This window comes from Hemicordylus capensis, chromosome 3 (assembly GCF_027244095.1).
Source record: "Hemicordylus capensis ecotype Gifberg chromosome 3, rHemCap1.1.pri, whole genome shotgun sequence".
Taxonomy (NCBI): domain Eukaryota; kingdom Metazoa; phylum Chordata; class Lepidosauria; order Squamata; family Cordylidae; genus Hemicordylus; species Hemicordylus capensis.
In genome coordinates this window covers 262762519-262768909 of record NC_069659.1, presented here as the reverse complement: position 1 = coordinate 262768909, position 6391 = coordinate 262762519, and positions in this window count along the sequence as shown.

Here is a 6391-nt window from a genome sequence, read left to right as displayed (position 1 = left end):
CATTCAGCATTAGTGTGTTCTGTAATATTCAGCCTTTGTTGTATTGATGGAAAAATTGCATTTTAATCCTGCCGTTTTGTTGGGTATGATATATGTAGAACCATATCCTCAATTCTATGATGAAGAAAAAGGCATTTTGCAATCTTACATTCACTTAGATTTGACCTACAGGCTTAGTTTGAGAACCAGAAAAGTATGCACTTTACATCTATAACTTTTGCATATTTATATGTCCTTACAAATTATGTTATCTCTTCAGCATATTCATCAGGAAATGGCTGGATTTTAGTAAGACAGGAGTGATGATTAGATATGCAAGGTCTTTGCATGGTGCAAAACTGAAAATCTTATATACATGATTAAAGATTGTTGGCCTGCTTTTGAGAAGTAGAATGAAATTCTGGGGTTTTAGACATGCATCCCATTTTATTCATTCATTCATCCATCTGTCCATTCACTCACTCACTCACTCACTCACTCACTCACTCACTCATTCATTTAATATATTTCTATACCGCCCGAAAGTTCTCTGGGCGGTTTACAAAACAATAAAAACAGCCAATACAAGATTAAAACATTTCAACAATTAAAATTAAAAAGTTAAAACTATTAAAACACAGTTAAAACAGTATCTATTTAAAAGCCTGGGTGAACAAATATGTCTTGGCTGCCCTTTTAAAAATTGTAAGAGATGCGGAGGCTCTTGTTTCTTCAGGAAGTGTGTTCCAAAGCCTCGGGGCAGCAATGGAGAGGGCCCGTCCCTGAGTAGCCACAAGATGAGCTGGTGGCAACTGCAGACGAACCTCTCCAGCTGATCTCAGTGGGCGGTGTGGTTCATAGCGAAGAAGACATTCTCTTAAATACCCAGGGCCCAAGCTGTTTAGGGCTTTGTAGGTTATAACCAAAACCTTGTGCTCTGCCCGGAAACGTATCGGCAGCCAATGTAGAGCTTTTAAGATAGGAGTGATATGGTCTCTCTGAGATGACCCAGAGACCAATCTGGCCACCACATTCTGGACTAACTGCAGTTTCCGGACTGCGTACAAAGGCAGCCCCACATAGAGCGCATTGCAGTAGTCAAGTCTGGAAGTGACCAGCAGATGTACTACTGTTCTGAGGTAATTTATCTCAAGAAAAGGACGCAGCTGGCATATCAGCCGAAGCTGATAAAGGCACCTCTGGCCACTGCCTCAACCTGGGACACCAGGGAGAGTTTTGTGTCCAGAAGCACCCCCAGACTGCATACCTGTTCCTTCTGGGGAAGTGTGACCCCATCCAGAACAGGCAGATCAAAATCATCTCCTGAGTTCCGACCCCACACAATGAGTACCTCCGTCTTATCTGGATTCAGTCTCAGCTTGTTACCTCTCATCCAGCCCATCACTGCCTCCAGGCAGGCATTTAGAGAGGTTATGCCTTCTCCTGATGACGGTGACATGGAGAAATAGATTTGGGTGTCATCAGCCTACTGATAACACCCTGCACCAAATCTCCTGATGATCTCTCCCAGTGGTTTCATGTAGATGTTAAACATCGGAGACAATATGGAGCCCTGAGGGACACCATACCGAAGTTCAGTTTTTGAACAACAGTTCTCGAGAGACACCATCTGGAATCTGCCCTAGAGATAGGAGTGGAACCACCACAAAGCAGTGCCTCCCAACCCCCTCAGATGCTCCAGAAGGATACTATGGTCAGTAGTATCAAAAGCCGCCAAGAGGTCCAAAAGGACCAACAGAGTGACACTTCTGTCAATTGCCAATTGGAGATTTAGCAAGGGATATCAACATCTCAGCAACCTCCAGCCCAATTAAACTGACTGGGTCCATCTTTATATGCAGTGAGGATATGCATTATGCAACCCCATTTAGAACCATTAGATACTATGTGCAACTAGCTTTTTTTTTTAAACTATAGAGTAAGTACTCCTACAGTGATATGTGGTGGGTAGTGCCCTTATACCAACCTAGGCACTAGGAGTTCACTATCTGCCACTCCAGTCTCAAAATGGTATCAAAGTTATAATTGGGTTAACTGTCCATAATACTGGTTCTACCATGATGCTTGTTAGAAAAAGGTTAGCCTTATGGCATACTTGATAGGTAAATACGTTTGGATTGCCCTGTGCATTCCTAGAATATCAGCTGCCACCAGTGCCTAAGAGCAATATCTAACAGCAGATCTGTTAATATGTGATAACTGAATTGCTGAAGGTGAAACTCTTTTCCATTGCTTGCACTAGAGAATACTTGTAACTTGCATGAGAGTAGATTTTTATCATATAAAAAGGCTCATTTATCAAGGTTCACTGTAATTAGCTATTGCACCTTCATACATATTTGGTTTTTGACTGCCATTAAAATCTGCACAGCCATTCATCATGTAGCTTAAAGGTTTTGAGAGTTTGTTACAATCCAAAACTGCCCTCACACTATCTCATGAAGTATGGCAGTGCATAATTGTGGCTATGGATAATTATCATCAACATGTTCTTGGAGTAGGGAAACACTCCTTGTATATAAAACCAAATATAAAACACAATTGTGATATCCAGATTTTCAGAAAATGTAGAACATAGCAAATTTGATGTATTTGCTACCTGAAATTTAGCAAAGTCTTCATCTTGGGCTGTCAGATGGTCTAGCTGTGAACGGTAGAAGTTACTCTGATCTTGGCCCACGGTTCTAGAAGCTCCAGTATTGAAAAGAACAAAAATTCAAGTCTAGGCCTACTTCAAAGTAAGTAAGTTATATCAGTCACTTGTTTACTTAATTTTTTCTGTCTACCGTCTCTATACTGACACCAAGTTGGGGACCTTGGCTGACATTCCAACTAATGAAGCCCCGGTGCTCTTTCACCCTGTTCACAGAAAGATGCCTGTGTCTCAACTGCAGAAAGGCATGCAATCATGCTTACAGTATTCGTCCAAAAGGATGAACGTTGCAGTATTCCTGAGAGGCAGAGCTGCAAGATGTGAATGATAGGCAGGGAGTGGGACTTGTGACCTGTTTCAAGCCCAGTAAGTGTGTTCAGTGGCTGTTGTACTGAACTTCTGAATAGGAGGCAAATTTTGACATCCTCCCCTTCCCCTGGAAATGCTGTTACCTAAAAACATGTCTCAGAGGACTGCACAACCTTCAAATACATGATTTGGATGACAGGAGCTCCAGGGAAGGGGAGGTTGTTGAAATTCACACTCTTCTCCCATGAGTGCTAGTGCTGAGTTAGTCTGGAACTTGTCCTAAGCACCAGCACTTCCTTAGGATGTCAGTTGCCAGAAGATCATTAGGCACTAGGAGGAGGAGGTCATTTCCAGAGCTGTTTGTGATCTGTTCCCCTTCCTCTGAACAATTCTGCATCAACAAAATACAAACATTGCAATCTCTGCGTGTGTGTTTTGCTTGCTTAATTTGTCTGTCCTCAGGAGGGGGAGAGTATGGATCTAGCTAGGGCCTTGACACCCTGCCCCCGAAAATTCCTGTTAAGCCTCTTAACTGACCTGTTCACACATTTCAAGCATGTTTCTGCACCTAAAGAGGGTTAGGACTCATCAGATGCTTTAATTTAGTGCCCAACACAAATTTCATGTTTGTGCACTGCAATTGCAGAATGTATGCAGTCATTGTCTAATTTGTGGGATATTCCTAGTGGGCATGCATGAAGTGTTAACCTACACATAGTGCCTCTTTTTTAAAACTCCCCTGATCTGTGTACTGTAAATAGAACCAAAACATGGTTTTTCTAAGCAAGCTCACAGATAAGGCTGCTGTAGTTCCTTGGGAATGCATCCACCATGAATGAGAGCATCTTGGTTTTCTCATAACTCCCCTCTTCCAGGAGATGGGCCCTTAATGAAGTTTACAGAAAAATTATTTTTGAGAGGGCTGGAATCTGATCTCTCTTCTCACCTGGCAAGCAGGTAAAGGCAGCAGTTGTTTCTGGTGTCCTTGTAGTCTGGAAGTTCTTGTAGACTTATGGTTCTAGAGCAGTGGTTCCCCACCTAGGGGGCCTCCAGATGTTGCTGAACTACAACTCCCATCTTCAATCACAATAGTAACTGGGGCTCATGGGAGCTGTAGTTTAGCAATATCTGGAGGCTCCCCAGTTGGGAACCACTGTTCTAGAACTATCAAGGTAGGGGCATTTGTAGGGTACATAGTTCCATTGCCTGCCTGGTGTTTACCAAACATTGCTCAACTACTTACTTCCTCTGGTTGTATGATTGGGTCTCTGCTTGCTAGGCACAGACCCCTTTTGTGACACTTCCAATGTTAGCATTACCTTGCTTGCATACTGTTTTACTTGTGCCTGTAGTGTGGGCCATGTGTGGGGCTATTTGGTCTTGCTGGAAGCTCTTGCTTCAGACAGTCAGAAATCAATGCCTTGCCTCTATACAGACTGGAAAATCTGATAACTTGGCTTGGATATCTTCTGTTTGGATAGAGAGCTGGTCAAGCGTGACTTGTCCCCTTAAGCTAAGCAGGATCTGCCCTGGTTGCATACATAAGGGAGACTAGAAGTGTGAGTGCTGTAATATATTCCCCTTAGGGGATAGAGCCATTCTGGGAAGAGCATCTTGGCTCCAAGTTCCCTCCCTGGCATCTCCAAGATAGGGCTGAGAGAGATTCCTGCCTGCAACCTTGGAGAAGCCGCTGCCAGTCTGTGTAGACAATACTGAGCGAGATGGACCTATGGTCTGACTCAGTATATGGTAGCTTCCTATGTTAAATCCCATTTAGCTTTGCTCCTATACTTGTCTATGCCTGGACACTCTCCATTTCATGAATAGAAAGTGTGCTGCTTCTGAGAACAAAATCTTAGCACTAAGAGTATTTTTGGAATAGGAAGTTTCCCCCAGTTGATTCTCTTATGACTAATATGAAAATTAATGCAACCTATTTCTCTAGACATCCACTATGGTTACAATTCACAGTCTTAGAAAATGACTGGCATAATTTCATAACCTGTCAATATACAGTACTAAACTATGGCACTAGTACTGTTGGGTATTATATACTAATAAATGGATGCCTAGAATCTTTATACTATGAGACACTAGCAGCACAAAAAGATGGCAAAATAGGAGTAGGTGAGGAAAAGAAAATTAAAATACATAGAGGGAAAGAAAGGCAAAGTAGAATGTATGAGAAAAATTTAAAGGAACATGTAATGAAGCAGACCTTTCTGAAATTCAAATGGCAGGTTCTTTTTTGTACTGCAAACAGTACTAAAAATCAATAGTAAAAGGTGGAGTGGACTTTGATCCTTGATCCATATATCAAATCACAAAATTGGTCAGTTATCGGAGTAAGTGAATGGGATTTCAGTAGCTAAGATCCTCTCTTAGCTGGTTTCCAAAATAAGTCCAATATTTACAGACCACAATTGGGAGAACAGTGGTGGTGTTAAGCAAATGGGATGTGGATAGGTAATAAAGCAAGACAGCCTGGCATGACACAGAATGATAAACAGTTGGACAGGGCAACAGCTGTGTTTGTGGCTGAGACAGGAATGTATGTAGTAAAGATATAGGCATTTCTTCTATAAGGAGGCAATTAATCTTCCTTTTATTAGCTCTCCTCTAGAAATATAGATAAAGGCAAAGGTTTGGGAGCCAGAAGAAATCATACGCAATAAGCTTGCTTTCTCCTGTATGAGAAATGGCTGAACAAAGAGGATATACAGACTCCTGATCAGTGTAATTGAGTTCTAAAAAGCTCCTTAACTCATTGCCTCTTGCTGAATGGTTGAGGGCCTTCCAGAGAAACATGGAGTCACAGCCATCATCCTAATAGACTCATCTATCATCCTTCGCTGCATGCAGGGGTAAAAAAGTCACAAGATGTCTCAGAGAGAGAGAGAGAGAGAGAGAACTAGCATCTAATACGATGCTATGGTATTAGAAGGCAAGTGGCATCTGTATCCCTGAATGCTAAGCTGTTGCACTTTTAGATGTAACTATCTTGATCAATGCATAAGAATAATAACTGTTAGCAAGGATATAGAAATTAAGTTGTGATTTTCTGTAATTTTCTGCAGATTTTGTGCCAAATATACTATCGGCAGATACTAGCCAAGATTCCTGAAAGTCTTTGTATTTTTAAATTTTTAAAAATTGTTTTGAATCCTGTTTGTTGTGCAGATATTTTAGAAAACACATGGGCCATGTTTTAAAAAGGCTCCAATGTTGTGGGCAGGTAGGTATGGTACCCATCTGCATGATTTCCTTTGATTCTCATAGTCTCACACCAGCATTTCCATCATGTATCTTGACCTTTTCACATTTTCTTAGGATGCCTCTTATAAAGGTTCTAACATAAGACTTTCAAAATAAGGTTTGCACACTGGACACTTCTATGCAGTTTATATAAATTGCATTACACACTTGCCC